We start from the raw sequence: 18,056 nt of genomic DNA, 5'->3' as shown, positions 1-18,056 counted from the left end.
TTGCTGACTAAATTTCATTTGCTGATGCTGCTATGACGATCGCTTCAGCCCCAACTTCAGACACACCTTCAGTCAAGCGTTGACCCTGAAGCCCAGTGTGAATGGGGCGTTAGAGGTCGTAGGAGTGAGATTTACCTGCACAGCACTTCACTAGCTGGCCTCCGTTACATATCTTGTTTTGCAACAGTGAATTCCGTTTTTTTCACAGTTTTTTTTTTTTATGCAAAGCATATGTTAAATGTTAAATATGGAGTTGTAGAGTCTTCATATTTTAATTATCAAGATAATAATTTATTGTACTTTTTTTTAGCTATTATCAAAAGGGTCACACTTTAAAATAAAGTTTCATTTAGTTAATTTACTTAAGAATAAACAATACTTGTACTGAATTAATAAGCATAGTTCAATATTTAGTAATGCATTATTAAAATCAAAATTCATGCTTCTTATCATTAGTTAAGGCATGAATGAAACAAGAACAAATGTAGCAACTGTAGCACTCATAGCATTAATGCATTTATTGTTTGTTCCTGTTAATACATTAACAAGTACAAACTTATTGTAAAAGATTACCAATAAAATCTGTATCAGCATTTTGAATTAGCTTTTAATTCTATTATTTTTTTTCTTTTTGTTTTAGTAATAGAAAATAAATTGTATTGTTCTTTTTAGTCTTTCTTATTTTAAAAATTTTTTCCTTGGCAATGAAATAATAGTTTATATCAGTTACTTATTTTAAGTTGCAAAGTTATTCATCACTATTGCAATTTTATCAGCTACCCTGCAATTGTAAGTTTTTTAGGCTGCCCCCTGTTTTGTGTATTTATTAGTGCTGTCAATCGATTAAAAAAAAAATATTAATTAATTGCACCTTTTAAAAAAAAATTATCGCGATTAATCGCATTTAAAATACTGAAACTTGTAATTTTGGCTATTCAAATGTAAAATTAATGTATACGCAAGACAAAAACAGATTTCTTCATGTAAACAACATACCCACAATAAACCATCAAGATCCTGGCTTAACAGCCATATTTATTAAAGAAATTAAAACACAGGCATGTTAATGACATTTAAATTTCAAAACAATCAATGCCAATAAAGAAAACATTGATTTCCATGTTGGATTCTAAGTGGACTGCAAAAAAATGCCAAAATACAGGAATTGCAGATATGGAAAATGAAAACTTATAATAATAAACTATAGAATACAAACTGTTGCACTCATTGAAAGTTTTATTGCTGTGAGTTGAGAACATTAGTTATAGAGTAGAAACAATTTAGCTTAATCCTCCTTTACATTCATCCAGTTGCTAAGACTAGGAGTATCCCGCAAGTGCACAGAGACTCTCAAATGCCCGCAAAATGAATGGCAAACCGGTCGTTAAATACATTGCACACCCCTCTCCCCCGCATCCCTCCTAGCTCTTCAGGTAGCCTATGTCGCGCGCAACTCACCCCCACCGTCCTTCAGGTACATCTCGCGCGCACACGCCCCTATTCAGATACGTCGCGCACTCCACCCCTGACACCCCTTAATGGGCCTGACACAGACACACACACACACAGACACACACAACGCGCTGCAGATGGCCCCGACGGCCTTCCATACTGGAGCGACTCCCCTCAGATTCAACAGGCATGATCACGTTCATCAAATTTGCTTAAACTAAGCGTCCTAAAGTATTACTGTATTTCACAAGGATTCTGACACAACAATGCAAAGCATACACTTTCGTTGCGTTTTATGAGGAAACACGCTAAACTTGGAGGGCTCATGCTGAAAGGCAGAGTAATGCCCTGTCTTTGACAGCTCGCGACTTCACCAGAGACTTTCTGATATTCAGATTTTAATATGATAAAGATTATACTCTTATTAAAATTCTACCGTGTGGCCTAAGCAGTGATTTTATTACCTTAAAGGAACACCGAGTCACGAAATGCGTAGGATTTTCTTTCTGTTCGCCATGCGGTATCAACTTACAACAGAAGTCGAAAGTTAAAAATTAAACACCCGAAATTGCATGAAACTCTGGATAACTTGTGATGCAACTAATTGCTTTATACTGAAACTTGCCTTCAAAAAGTGCTTCCTTGGTCTTATCCACATTTGTTGCATGTTAAACACACGTCCACCACAACAGGAAGTTAAAAAAAACCTGCAACTGCATTAATTGCGTTTTTTTTTTTTTTACGCGTTAATTATTTAAAATTAATCACATGTGTTAACGCACTAATTTTGACAGCGCTAGTATTTATATCAGTTTATATCAGTATATATATATATATATATATATATATATATATATATATAGATAGATATATATATATATATATATATATATATATATGCTGTAGACGATTTCTCAGTATTATACTGCTTGTTTTCACAGTATTGTTTTCACAGTATTATACTGCATTTCTCAACAGTTCTTTACTGTATAAGCTGTGCACAGTGTGTTACTGTATATATTGTTGTTTTCACAGTATAATAATGTATTTTCAACTTTTCTATACTGTGAACATGGTTAACAGTATGCTACTGTAGATTTTACAATGAATTTTGGGAAAAATCAGTTACTGTGCATCTAAATACAACTCCACACACACATTATATATATTATGATTATTATGTTTATTTATTTTTGACTAATTATTTTGTGAAGTAAATAACGTAACCAGTTTCTTCAGACTGTTCAGTGCATTACACTGTCCCCTGGTTTTCCATTTTTGGGTGCACTGCAACTTCATTTTATAAGGTAACATGGAAATATTAAATAATATGAAATAAACATAACTTTGTGCTAAACCAAAACGTAAATTGAAACAAAAATAATTGATTCACGTAACTAAAGACTGTTAAACACACAAAATGATTTCAAAGTCAGCTTAAATGTCAGAGTGACCAACCTGCTTTAGACGGATTCATAAATATTGGGCGCCCATATTGGCCACCGTAGAGGTCACATATCTCCGCATTTTCAAAACAACATTTTAAAATATGCATTATCTTTATAAATAAGGCACAGGCTTGAGTTTAATACAACAACATTCTCGCATGAAAAACTGTTAAAACTTTATTTTATAACACATTCATTATAGACCCATCTAAGACAGGGGCATGTCTCAATAATGTCTAAGCCGATTAAAGCACTAGGTTTGCCGTATACATGAGTGATGAAGCGCCGTCAACCCCTGGAGGTCAGAATCTCCCCTATCGGCAAAGCACACTTAAAATTAGTCATGATATCTATAAACAAACCACAGATTTGAGTTTGGAAGAACTACATTCTCGCATGAAAAACTGTTAAAACTTCATTTCGTGACATATTAAACGCAATATTTATGACATGATCTCGCTTTTCTCATCTGCCATTACTATTTGCTTGTTGGTGTAAAATGAATTCTGGGAGAGAAAAAAACTCTCAAAACACTTCAGCACTCAAATGACACCGAATCGGATTGAACCGTTTGCTCGGGAATTATTTTATCACACGTGTTTACTTGCACATTCAGCAATATGTGTATAAATGTGTGTGGCCGAGCAGTATACCGATATAGTAATGATTCATTGTTGTGTCTTACAATAATATACGAAAAGGAATCGGTTTAGGCGGATTCGACTCTTTACTGTTCTAAGGAGCCGATTCATTGAACCGAGCCGAGTCGACCTTCACCAGGCAAGCAACGGCTATCCTAATTTGAAATCCACCTGTCGCCTTTTCCTCCAGTGAATTCATCCTCGGTAAGTCTTTAAAAGTCAAATTCTGTCCGTTAAAGTTTTGTTTTGTGTATATTTCTGTGTGTAGTGTGTGTAATTTAAAATAATTAACCAAGTTAATTTAGTTATGTTACATTATTCGACGAAAATTCAGTTGATGTCTTTTAAGCTAACGTTAATATTAACATAATACATATTAATTGTCTATTTCTCACTGGTTAATGAGCTTATTGTAGTGTATCATTAATTGTACATTTTATTTTTGGTGTTCAGGTGTAGGGAATGATTTGTATACAAATTTATTTTAACCCCATACAGATTTGTATGGTTGTACCATAGATTTAGATTATTAAATGTTAAGTCTTATTTTACTCTTATCTTTACTCTATATTTATCTGTTTTTCAGCTACAGCAATTGATGTTGAAAAACTGATGCTACCAATAACTCCTCACTTGATTGTTCAAGGTAATGTTGATGTCTTCCTCATTTTGATTAGATTTTGAAATGTCAATTTGTTCACAGATTTGTTGTGAGGAGTTTCATGTACAACCTCTTTTTCTTCTTCGAGTAGCGACGCAGTGGCACAGTAGGTAGTGCTGTCGCCTCACAGCAAAAAGGTCACTGATTCGAGCCTCGGCTGGGTCAGTTGGCGTTTCTGTGTGGAGTTTGCATGTTCTCCCTGCGTTCACGTGGGTTTCCTCCAGGTGCTCCGGTTTCCCCCACAGTCCAAAGACATGCATTGCAGGTGAATTGGGTAAGCTAAATTGTCCATAGTGTATGAGTGTGAATGAGTGTGTGTGGATGTTTCCCAGAGATGGGTTGGGGCTGGAAGGTTATCTGCTGCATAAAACAAATGCTTTATAAGTTGGCGGTTCATTCCGCTTTAGTGACCCCAGATTAATAAAGGGACTAAGCCGAAAAGAAAATGAATGAATTAATAAAACAACCATGGCTAGGCTATTTGTCTATCAAATGCTGAGTAAATATTAGACACAGATTTTTTACTATAACTAGTCTTTGTGTTTATTAGCAATTTTACTGGCCGTGTTTGTTTTTTTCAAACAGCCTGGAAACTGTAAGCTTGGTTCAGTATTGGTTATTTTATGTCATAAGTTGAAGGGACAGTTTACCCAAAACTGTCATAATAACATCTTTGGCATCCTCCACTTTTTTCAAAATAGTTAGATTTTTTTTTGTTCCATTAAACATCAAACTCGTATATATTTTTTAAAGAAATTTGGTTCAAATATGGATGTCAATAGTTACAGGTTTCTAACATTCTTCAAAATATCTGCTTTAGTGTTCAACAGAAATTCAAACTGGTTAAAAACACATGGAGTAATGGTGGCAGAATAGTAAACTATCCTTTTAAATATTTTATTCTGAGACTTATTTATATGTGTCTTGTCTTTTGCCATATTGTTTTTTTTTGCTCAGATTGTGATGGACCTGGAATGCGACACGGTTACTCTTAAAGAGCCCATATTATGGGTCTTTGAAAATTCCCCTCCATGTAGTGTGTAACACAGCTCTAAGTGAAGTATCCAGCTAAGGCTTAAATCTGTAAGAGTACAGTGTTTAAAACGGTTGATTCATCTATAAAAGAGTCGACTCATAGTGCTTCAAACGAGTCACCTTGATACCGATTCATTAGGTGTTTCGCCATGACGTACGAACGAAACCAAGTTATTCACGTGCACGCGCAAACCCGGGAGATTTCAAACCTGAGGCCCCGCCCTCTGACGCAGAAACCCAGACACACACACACACACAAAAACAAACACACGCATACAAACATGCCGGTCGATTGAAGTCACACTGCAGATGGATATTATATCGAGTCTCTACCCAAAGATGAAACATCAGCATTATAACCAAGCAATTGGAAACTACTGGAAACTTCTGGAAGCTACATGCTACAAAGAATACTTCATCTGAGTTTGTTAAAGGAAGGATCAGTAAAGAGTAACTTACTGATGGACATCAGTATGGGTTTCTTCCTCCATTTCTCAAGTGTAAGTACGTGCGGTTAAAGTTGTTGCCTCGTTGACTATAGCTTGCAAATGTATTTAGTTGTGATTTGTTACTTGTAACCGCGTGTACTGTATCAGGTTAACTGGCTATATTCTCTTATCGCGTGCAAAGTCACGTTAAAAACGCGACGCGTGCTGCTTTGTTTATGGAGCTCCGTGGTAGAGTTCTGCCTCGCGGGAATAAATTTCCGAATAAATCGCAGGAGCGGTCAGTAACGGGTTTAATTTGGGACGGGAGCCGGCTGTGTAGCAATATCAAGGATATTGCTATGCGAATGAGAAAGAGAGAGACTGCTTGGTGTTTGTGTGTGTGTGTTTATACAGACATCTTGGCTGTCTGGACTGTATAGCTCTAGCGGGATCAGGCGCGGCGGGCAGAAAATGGAGCGGCTTCTCAGGTTAAAACCTGCCGGGTGCGGGCGGAAGTGGGAGCCGGAGGTGTGTGTGTGTGTGTGTTTTTCTGTGTGTGTGGCAGCTAAAATCCACGCCTACACTATCGAGCGTGTATGAACTGTGATTACTTTTTATATTGCTGATTAGCTATTGGCCATTTCACTCTCTGACTGAAGGCAGTCGACCAATCGCGACAGACTGTCATCGGTCCAATCAGCGCAGATTAGCTTCGCGCTAAGGAGGGGTTTGGGAACAAATGAATCACTGGACGATTCATACGGGAGTCGCTGGGATAATTAGGTAAAAATAAATGCAGATTACAAGACCACGAAAGTGTTTTTTGACCTTGCATGCATATTAGACTGTTGTTGGAGACCCTTACAACCAAGATATGACCCTATTTCATGGATAATATGGGCTCTTTAAGTCAAGAAGCAAATAAAGCACAGATGTGGAGTGATCTGCAGCTAAACTAACTGGAGGAAAGGAACGTTTAGGTAAAAACACCTGCTTTATTTAGATATGTTCCTGGAGATCGAGCTTTCTGCAGAGTTTAGCTCCAACCCTAATCAATAGCAACTAAACAAACTGAAGGAGCACTTGGTAATTAAAGACAGGTGTGTTTGATCAAGGTTGCAGGTGAGCTCTGCGGAAAGGTAAATCTCCAGGAACAGGGTTGAGCACCCCTGATCTAAATGCTCAAAAATGCTGTTTCCGAGGCGAGGTTGGATGTAGTTCAGAAATAGATTAATTAGAATCAATGCTTAAAGTAAATGTTTACTTCTCTATGTAGACCAAACATGCTTAGTATCCCTCACATTTTAATTAATTATTTATTTTGGTTACTTTTACATCTATATATGGGTAAGCAAGTATTTAATAAATACAATTATTGTAAGTGACTTGACTTAACCAAATGACTGTTACCCTAGCTGCTGGAAAAAAAAAACATGTAAAATAACAGATTTTTTATTTTTTTACAGTGTGGGTGAACATACTACCTTGATGTCCAACAAAGGCTGCACATATTCTGTCCTGTCTACATCTCTGACGAAGTGCTTCGACACCAGTGAGTTTTAAATCTTTATATTATCATGCATACAGGACTTCTGTAATCCTTCTTTAATGTTAGTTTGTAATCAGCAGTGACTGTTTTAAAAAATTAGGTATTTAAATTATTCTTTATGTTTTACTGATGCTGTGCACAGTAACATCATGATGATTTAATTTGAGAAAATGTCACTGGAGAGGTGTTTGTAAAAAAAAAAAAAAATTGAACAAAATTACTCTATCAAAGATTTATTTGTCTCACTGACATGCCATCACTGCATATTGAAATACAGTAATACGAATTGACCGCAAAATATTACCACAAACATTTGATGAAGTAGACTGCTTGACTACTCTTCAGTTCTCTGCTCAACTTTAACACATTTTGTCATGTCGCTGCACCTCTCGGCAGATTTTGCCAAAAATGAATGCTTAGTGATTACTTTGTTTTATACGAACCAAATGTCAGTAACTCATCATTAGCATTATTTAAAAAAATCACCCACGGCTTTCATGTTCTCTAACGCAATCTTGTCTGTAAGTTAGAAGTGGATTTTCACATGTTAAAAGCTTAAAAGTATTTGATTAACATTAGTCACATTAACTTAGATTATTTTATTTATTTATTTATTTATTTTAAATATGTAGCCTCTTAAGGTCAGAATGAACTGTGTTCACCCCTCTTAAATCAGTGGAAGCACTAGTAGTGTGATCATGGAATCAGATATTCAAGCTATACAGAGTCAGACATTATGTGAAGACTAGTTTATAGTTTATAGTTAAGACTAGTTAATGATTAGTTTTGACTAGTTGGATCTTTTCCCAATTAACGTTAGTGTAATTTTAAATTGACAACAAACTATTTTGCCAACAAAAATTATAAAAAACAGTGTTTTATATATATATAAAACAGCAGTGCGGTGTTTGGTTTCTGAATGAATGAAATAATTTGAGGCATGATCAGATTTTACTTCAGTGATTGATTTTGCTTGTCATTTTTGCAGGATCATCAGAAGTGCTGCTGCCCTTTTTCACTGTCCCTTTTCCACAACATCATTTGGCCTTCATTATTTCCTGTCTTGTAGCAGTATTTTCACCTGTTTTTAAAATTGTAATGCTTTTTGATACATTAATTGGGTCACACTTTACAATAAGGTTCATTAGTTAATGTTAATTAATGCATTTACTAACATGAACAAACAATGAGCAATGCATTTACTGCGGTATTTGTTCATGTTAGTTAATGAAAATACAGTTGTTCATTGTTAGTTCATGTTAACTCATGGTGCATTAACTAATGTTAACAAGAATGGACTCGAATGTTAATAAAGCATTAGTTAATGTTCAATTATGATTAATAAATGCTGTACATGTGTTGTTCATGATTAGTTCATGTTAGTAAATGCATTAACTAATGAACCTTATTGTAAAGTGTTACCATTAATTGTTGACTGGTTTTAATTATCAATTGTTCATTAGTGTTCTGTTGCTTTGTTATATTGAATAATTGCTATTGTTTCAGTAGGCTTTACACAATAAACTTTTATTGTGAAGTTAAAGTTTCAGTTTCTTTATTTTTCTTGTATTTCTTAAACAGTTAAAATAATATTTGTGCAATTTTTAAATTTTTTTGCTCATTATAAAGTAGTACTATTAAATACAATAAAATAACATTTAATAACTGTAAAATACTATACAGTAATAATGAAAGTAACGTTAAAATACCGAAGTTCTGCATGTTAAAAATGTACAGTAAAATACTGTTTTCAGTTTTGCAGTATGTGTATCACTACTGTAATTGGTGGTACAGTATAAAAAGAAAACAGTAAAATGATGTATTACATATTACAGTAAATCTAATACTAATGTAATTAGTATTACAGTAATGTTACTGTTTTATGAAATACAGCAGCTACCGGATAATTGTTGCCAGTAACTTACTGTTAATTTAACAAGAAATCGTTTACAGTGTATATATATATATATATATATATATATATATATATATATATATATATATATATATATATATATATATATATATATATATAGAAATGGGACTTTGTTGCAACATTGTTTACAGTTCTGACTTTGTTTCAAGCAATTGTAATTTATATATTTTTGCTCAGTTCAACCACACATAACGAGAATTACCAGTTGATCATAAAACACCTTAAAAATGGGAGCAGTTTAAAACGCATATGGAGAAATATACTTGCATTTACTCTTTCGTGTCGTGCAAGATTTTGTTGATGCGCGGGGATGTCGGAGATTACTATTTTGTGTGTTTGTGTACTGCTCAACTTGGTCTAAGTTGGATGGTTCCACGAGGCGCGAAATTAAACTGAGTTCAAATGTCGGAAAATAAAGAAACGAGGACAGAAAGAGATTATCTGTGAAGGCGTTTTGCCGGAGGGTTTCTTCACCTTTTCCGGGAAGCAGACAGGTTTTAACTACAGGCCAAGGTACACCCATTTTCTTTTGACTGACCAATAATCTCTGGGCAAAGTTTGAGCGCGAAACTTTCCTTTGTCTCTGAGCAGCTCATATGCAAACTGAGGTTCCTCCCACAGCCTACGGATGGTCTTTAATTCAGGGCATTAAAGAATGCACGCCGTACAAGTTATTATCATGCGCTACGCATAATGTGTTGTAAAATGGCAGGAGGAACATAACGGTACTAAACACGACAGTTTTAAGAAATACATCAACATGATTCACACGTCCTTACATTATTGATGCTTTAAAAGGCTTAAAAGTACAAGGCGTACAGGTTATAGGAGGCATTATACAATTTACCAAATTTAGGTGTACTTAAAACAAAGAAATTTGGGTTCTAAATGTCTTTATTTAATTTTGAGGAATGTCTGTGTGTGTGTGTGTGTGGGCAGAAGGTTGAGGCAAAGAATAGGGTTTTCCTCTCTTTTATCTTATCTGTGTTCCTTAAAGCTCGGACAGAGAGAGTCAGGACAGTCTGCTAAGTGTCCCGGAGTATTTAAATTGTCACCCAGGGATGCTCAGAGTAGACTTCCTGGCACCGGTGATCGTAACTTTACATGCTACGGTGTTAATTTATTATTTTTTTTGATGGGCATCAGCTTGTCAAAACGTCCCAAGCTCTCTGGTGCGCAGGGGAGGCAAAAAAGAAAGAAAAGTGGAGGAAAACCGCGACAAAGACAGAGGTAATGTTACAATAAAGATGATTATTATGCTGTATCTGAATGAGGATTGATATTTAACCATTAATTATCTATTAACAATTAGCATGACGCATACCTGCCGAATCTCCCGTTTTTCCCGCTATCATTCTGTTTATGTATTTTCCTATTCTCCCCCATATGTTTAATCTTTAGATGAAAAGTAAAAGTAGCATCAATACAGAGCCGTTCTCGTGATATGATTGCAAGAACTGTTCAAGACAATTGTGCTTTCACTTTATTTTGGCTTGAAAGTATGTTAAAATGAATATAAAAACATCTGCATTCACGTTCTTTCATTAAAGCTGTGCATCGATCATTACAACCTCTGAATCCGTTTAGCCTACAGTATGCATGGTGACTGACGGATGCGTTCCATATGATAAACTGTTCCCAGATAAGCTTCTGATTTTGGGGGGTTGTTTAGAGAGTGTAAAGAGTTTGTAAAAACGTAAAATTCCAGTAATTAAATCATGTAATAGCAAAAATGTTGTAATAATGTTGCTTAGAGTTGCATATTATATTAAGTCAATATAAGCGCAAATATGGTTTTAATGAGTTATTTTTATATCCAGTCAACATTCAGAACGGATAATCAGTGGACAAGTAAGTCCAAAATTTCAAGCAATATTATAATCTTTTTTAGATAAAATGAGCACATAAAAAGTTTATGTTTAGGTAATATTTTGATGAGAGACATTGGAGAGATTGACTATGCCTGTGTCCACAGTGTGAGTCTTCCTTGTTAGAATAAACATTTACCGATTGTGAGTGGTAGTATATCTGCCATATATGTTGAATATGCAAGAGAGAATCTGATAATGACATTTTTTTTATTTGAAATTAATTAAATAGTCTATTTATATGTAGTCAACAATAGCATGCAAGAATGGTCAGGGTTCTGCCACTCTGGTCTTGTAAATTCTTGTTTTGGTGGCAGATCTCGGACACTACCTGTGTCTGGTCCTGTTTCTGTCTCTGTGTGCGCGCGCGCCGTCGTGGGCAAGAATATGTGTATAGCATAATTAATCATCTCATAATTTCATTTATAAATTATTTAGAATTATGCATAGTTGTATTCTGATGTCACTTCTGTCTTTTGCATTGGACAAGAACCACGGCCTCTTCTCAAAAGCCCCACCATCCCCCTTTTTATTTATAATATTTCTTATAAATATATAAAAATGTTTACATTTATTTTAAATAAAAAAGTATTATTATAATTGTTGGTATTATTATTTTTATTTTTATTATACAATTAATATTGTATATAAATAACAGAAATGTGTCCTAAATTTAACTGTAACTCAAAGACAACTATAGTGATATGCTAAGATCATTTAAGATGTCTTTTGCAGGAATAGCCTATTAATTTAATTCAGCTGGCATTTCTGTGTGGAGTTTGCATGTTCTCCGCGTGTTGCCGTGGGTTTTCTCCGGGTGCTCCGGTTTCCCCCACAGTCCAAACACATGAGCTATATGAGAACTGAATAAACTAAATTGGCTGTAGTGTATGAATGTGAATAAGTGTGTATGGATGTTTCCCAGTACTGGGAAGGGGATCCACTGGTTAAAACATATGCTGGAATAGTTGATGGTTCATACCGCTGTGGCGACCCCTGATTAAATAAAGAGACTAAGACGAAAAGAATATGATTGAATGAATTTGAATTATCTATCTTTTAGACCCGACTCAGTATTTTTTTAGGCCTAATCCTACCTTTCTGACCTTTAAACAGGGGGGCTAATAATTCTGACTTTAACTGTATCTATGTAATTTTAATAGCAAAGTTGGAACAATTTTTATCTCACAATTCTGTTTTCCTTAGAGTTGTGATTTTAGTTCTCTTGAGTGCAATTCTTCCAATTCCATCTTTTCCCCCACAATTATTAGTTTATAATTGCAACTCAGATTTATTCTTTAACGTGCAACATTATCAAATTTTAATGGGCTATATGCACATCTAATGTTTTTCAGGCATTGATAAACTTCCGGTAAAAGGTTTATGTTTTATTATGATTTATTATATTCAATTTCATTAGGTTCTTTTTACAGCATCAATGTTGTAATGGAAGTAAAATATAATCATTTAAATAGACTTAACCATTCATTTGTTTGTTAAAGCGTAAAAAGAGACAAATGATTTAAACGCAGTCACTGTCATTAGCCGCAGGCTAGAATAGAAATTCCATTAATAATATTGATGTAAATATTTGATATTTTAAATCATATATCAGCCATGGGTACGTTTCTGAAAGCCAAAAGTTCATTGATTTGGAATGTCCCAAATCCATCCATGTCCACTCTTAGGTGTGATTTGTGTTTAAAGTATTTTTAAATTTCCGGTTTAGCGATCTTCATGTTTACAATTGGGTTGCCTTCACAGTGCATTTTGAAAGCATTGATGTCATTTTGAACACAGACATGGTTCATGATAAAAGCTATAGGTGACCTATTATTTAAAAGCGTAATTTATGTTTTGTCTCCAAAGCTTGTAAAAACAAAAAAATAAAGCATTTGTTAATGTGTTTAATTTATATATAGTCTATTTATTAAGCATATGTACTGTATATGACATGGGCCTGTTGGTTATAACATTTCTGCAGTGGTATACATGTGTCAAATTGTAAAAGTAGACCTTTCAATAAATAAACAAAATGTTCGAGGTTACAGAAGTAACCCTTCGTTCCCCGAGGAGGGGAACAGAAATGCTATACAGTGGATTTGATATTGAAAATCCACATGTGGGAAGGATTTGGTTCAGAAACCGCTTGTCTAAAAGAGTATTGAACGGACCAATGAATGCAATGAATTGGCAGCGTAAGCTTGCACAGGTGTGCTTCATTGCCAATTATCCCAGCATATAAGCACACCTGGAGCGAGCAAACGCCATCCTTTTAAGCTGAAGAGACTGATTTTGGTCTCTTGTTTCTTTCATTTAGGCTATTTATTCACATTTATTATTACTTTGCATTACTGCCTAAGTTACTGACCTAAGGCAGTAATATAGGCTACGTTTTAATAGTAATAACAATATGCAGTTTCGCTATTACGAATTTTATTAACGATAGTAATAGCTACTTACTGCTTATTAATGCAGACGGATGATGGCTTCAGTGCCAAACGAGCGCTTTAAATCTTATGTTATTCTCCTTATTTCCGTTTTATTTTAAATAACAGGCCTATGAATGTTTAAAGTTTTAGGTAAAGATGTCAAATTATGCCCACACATGCAAGCTGACCCACGATCAGACTATTCATTTAACTGGTAAATAAATATAGTGAAATCAGCTTAACCGAGTCATCCCGCTTCACGTAGCCTATTACCCAACCAACATCAGTGTTAGGGAAAAGCTAAATTTTACAATCTAATGTCATTTAAAACAATTACTTAGTTTCATTTTAATGCATTAGTGTAGCCAGAAAAATACCTAAAAAAGATACCAAAATTCACATGTTATTACCGTGAAAATTGGGTAAATTTTGGCACGGATAACACGCAACTCAATATGCTATATAACTTTTTTTTCATCATTTTAAATGTAAAAACAAAGATTTATCTTAGGCTATCATAAGTGTGTTTTTTTCGTGATATTGTAAACCATCATAAACCATTAGGTTACTAAGCCTACCCGTAATTTTATTTATTAATTATTTTATTAAGCCTTTTTTAATAGCTTTGTTTTCAGGTTATTTTCATTTTAGGGCCATGAGCTACAAGTCAAAACAAACTCTATGTTGTATTTTAGATCTTAAAATAGATCTACAATATATTTTATGTTGTTTAATTTTGCATGAGCAAAAAGCAGTATAGCCTAAATGACATTTTTAAAAGATGATCATTCTGCCTGCCTGCAGCACGAGAGGTTTCTCGGTTGATCCGCGATAAATCCACTTAAGCACTATATTCCATTTATAACACTGCAAACTTGACTTAATAAACGCAAAAGGCATTTATTATGTGTTATACCTTGACTGCTGCTGCATAATGGGATATTTCTCTACACAACTGTAAAAGTGCGCTTTTTAGCAAAATGAAAGCAAACATTCAGAGAGTTCTGCGTTGTCAATTTTAGTTTAATTGTAATAAAATTAATAAATAAATTAAAATATTATTTATAGTGTAGCCTACTGTGGGACTGTGCAGTAAACTATTTGTTTTTATTAAAACATTTTTATTAGGCTACATCTTCCCGAATAACTAATAAATGACTGGCAGTTGCGTCTCTGCTAAAATTAATTTAACAGCAAATTTCTTATGTGTTTTTTCCTTTTAGAGCTTAAGAGAGTTGTGTTTAAATAATTAGTTAACCAAAACATGTAATGAATTAAGCTGCTCCTATCATGTCACCCACTTTTCTCCCTTGTGAGTTGAGTGCGCCTCCATCGCCGTGTGTGTGTTTTAAAGGCTATTTACGGGCGCACCTGACCTGACGCGGGGACCGGATCTCTGGACTATAGGACTAGCTTTAATCTCACCATTTTTATAATTCAGTTGTTATGTCATATATTTTAAAATATTTAAATGTGTGTTCTTAAGGTTGAAACGACGGGGGTGTTAATAATTAATGACAGAAAGAATTTTCAGTTTGAGTGAACAATCCTTTATAAAAACTGGGGGGGCACAAAATCTTTCTGAGGGGGCAATGCCCCCCTTTGCCCCACCGTAGCGCCGGGCCTGGCTAAGGGACAGTCATTATGGCGACGGAGTACAGCACTTCCGTTCCCCTCCTCGGGGAACGAAGGGTTACTTCTGTAACCTCAAACGTTCCCCTTCGGTTGGGGAACTTCAGTGCTATATAGTGGATTTGATATTAAAAATCCACGTATGGGAAGACTATGGAAAGCGCCATAATGACTGCACCTTACCAACGCCCCCGATGAGGGGATAGTCAAGCAAGCGTGACGCACCCACATCATGGGAGGCGCGGTCCTCCAACGTGTCCCTGGCCCTAATTTATCCTACTTCAACAGAAGTCTTACGGATTTAGTTATATTTTTTGGGAAGTCATGAGCATCTTGATAATTCTAGGAAAAACAACAGTACGTTGGGAAGCATGCAATCCCGATAGGGAGGACATTGCGGAGGCCATCCATTACCCAAAGGGTTACCTAATACCCTTGAGGAAACCGGCTCCACTCGCAGATGGTAAAACCTTGCAAATGTGTTGGGTGTCGCCCAGCCCGCAGCTCTACAGATGTCTGCTAGAGAGGCGCCACGTGCGCGCGCCCTAGAGGATGCGAAGCTTCGAGTGGAGTGCGCACGCACTCTCGGGGGACGCGGCTAACCTCGGCTCTGATAAGCGAGAGAATGGCATCCACAATCCAGTGGGAAAACTTAATTCGGTACGGCACTTCCCTGCTACCGACCGCCATAACAGACAAAGAGCTGCTCAGATGATCTAAACTCTGAGAGCGGTCCGGATAATACGCAAGACGCGAACTGGACAATAAAGAAGGGCTGGGTCTGCCTCCTCCGAGGGCAGCGCTTGCAGGCTCACTACCTGGTATTAAAACGAAGCGGTAGGAACCTTGAGCACATATCGCGGGCGGGATCTCAGGACGTGAGAGAAAGCCAGCCCAATTACAGGCACGAGTCACTGACCGGAAAAATGCCTCCGGGTCCCCGACCCTCTAATCCAGTGGTTCTCAAACTTTTTACATCAAGTACCACCTCAGAAAAAAATTTGTCTCTCCAAGTACCACCAAAATAAGTAGTATTGAAATACAGTAGCGTAGTAGGCCCAGTAAAGCAGCTACAACTCTGCACAGTTAAAAAATCATGGCAGATTACCTCAGAAATATAGGCTATATGTCATATATGGCATATTATATACATCATTTTTGGTAAACTTTGAAATGTGTGTTGCATGTACATGACATATTTCATTCCTCCGCGTACCACTAGAAGGAAGCGTGCGTACCACTAGTGGTACACGTACCACAGTTTGAGAACCACTGCTCTAATCGATATTAACGTGACCAGCAGAGCTGTCTTCAGGGACAGAAAGATACTGAGTCGAGGATCGAAGGGATCTGTCGCGGCTCATGTAACAAGGGCAAGATCCTAATAGAGCATGAGAGGGGGCAGGGTGGATTAATTTGCCTAGCGCCCCTGAGGAACCGGATGATGAGGTTATGCGTTCCCACGGTGCTGCCAGCCACCGCGTCATGGGAGCGGAGATGGCAGCCACGTAACCTTGAGTGTGAAGGGCGACAGCCTGCTCTCCAGCTTCTCTTGGCGTAAAGAAAGCACAACGCTGATCTGGCAAATTACGGGGGTCTTCTCTGCGAGAGACACACCATTCAGTGAATAGACTCCACTTTAGGGCATAGGGGCGCTGGGGGAGGGGGCTCTAGCCCGAGTGACGGTATTAGTCACCGCAATCGGAAGTTACCTAAGTCTTCCTCGCGTCTAAGGACCTCCAAAGATCGGCGAGGGTGCCAGATGGTGCCCTGTCCCTGAGAGAGTAGGTGCTCTCTTGAAGGGAACTGCCAGGGGAGAGCCATCGCGAGTAGGGAGAGCTCTGACATCCAGGTCCGGTTGAGCCAGAGGGGCGCAACCATCAACCTGTTCCTCGTCCTCCCTGACCTTGCACAGTAACTGCGCGAGCAGGCTCACTGGGGGAAACGCGTATTTGCGCATGACCCGAGGCCAGCTGTAAGCCAGTGCATCCGTGCCGAGAGCACTTGGTCAGGGAAAGGACAATTGGCAATGAGCGATATCAGGGGAAGCAACAGAATGATCTGGGCTTCCCCGAATCACGCCCATATCAGCTGAACAGACTCGGGGTGGAGTCTCCATTCTCCAGGACGTAAGGCTGCCGTGAGAGTGCATCGGCTGCACGGTTGAGCTTGCCTGAATATGAATGACGTGCAGAGATTTCAGCCGCGGATGACTCCAAAGGAGCAGATGGCAGGCGAGCTGAGACATGCAGCGAGAGCGCATACCCCCCATACGGTTGATATACGCCGCCGCCGTACTGTCCGTCCTGACCAGCACGTGTTGGAAAAAAACGGTGGAGAGCGAGGAACACTGCCAACAGCTCCAGGCAATATGCGTCTGTTGAAACGACAACAAGACTGGACTGGACAGGCCTGTAGGAACGAGGGGTCGCTTCAAGGGCTAAGGACGCGGCGACACAGCGCAGTAACAGAGACTCGGTGTGCGCGCGCGTGCCATGCGCGTCTGGGGACTCGATCGTTAAGCCAGTTCTGAAGTAGTCTCATATAGAGTAATCCGAGCGGCATGAAGCGGCTGCGGATGCCATATGCCCCAGGAGCCTGTGAAAAAGCTTCTGTGGGACCACTATTTTACTTTCGAGCTCTTTCAGACAGTACAGCATCAGCATGAGCGCGCTCTCCGGAGAGGCTCGCTGCCATGGTGATCGAGTCCAGCTCCAGCCCGAAAGAAGAGATCCTCTGCACGGGGGCGAGTTTGCTCTTTTCTCGGTCGACCTGAAACTCCAACAGGTGGAAGTGCCGGAGCACTTTGTCTCTGTGCATAATCAATTGCTCCGAGAGAGGGCAAAAATCAGCCAGTCGTCAAGAAAATTGAGTATGTGCATGCCCGCGAGCCAAGGGCGCTAAGGCACCCTCCGCGGGCTTAGTGAGGACCCGCGGAGACAGAGAGAGCCCGAAGGGGAGAGCTTTTTCATTG

At 37.7% G+C, this 18,056-nt stretch overlaps 1 protein-coding gene across 1 annotated transcript in view; it reads left to right on the top strand.

Moving 5' to 3' along the window:
* c20h2orf81 (chromosome 20 C2orf81 homolog) overlaps positions 1 to 18,056 on the top strand; it is a 104,567-nt gene that overhangs the window by 76,965 nt on the left and 9,546 nt on the right. The gene's annotated exons all lie outside the window — the stretch shown is intronic.

The sequence above is a fragment of the Danio rerio genome, chromosome 20, assembly GCF_052040795.2.
Source record: "Danio rerio strain M-AB ecotype USA chromosome 20, GRCz13ab, whole genome shotgun sequence".
Taxonomy (NCBI): domain Eukaryota; kingdom Metazoa; phylum Chordata; class Actinopteri; order Cypriniformes; family Danionidae; genus Danio; species Danio rerio.
Note: the sequence above shows the minus strand (reverse complement) of the source record. Positions and strands in the feature narration are given on the sequence as shown.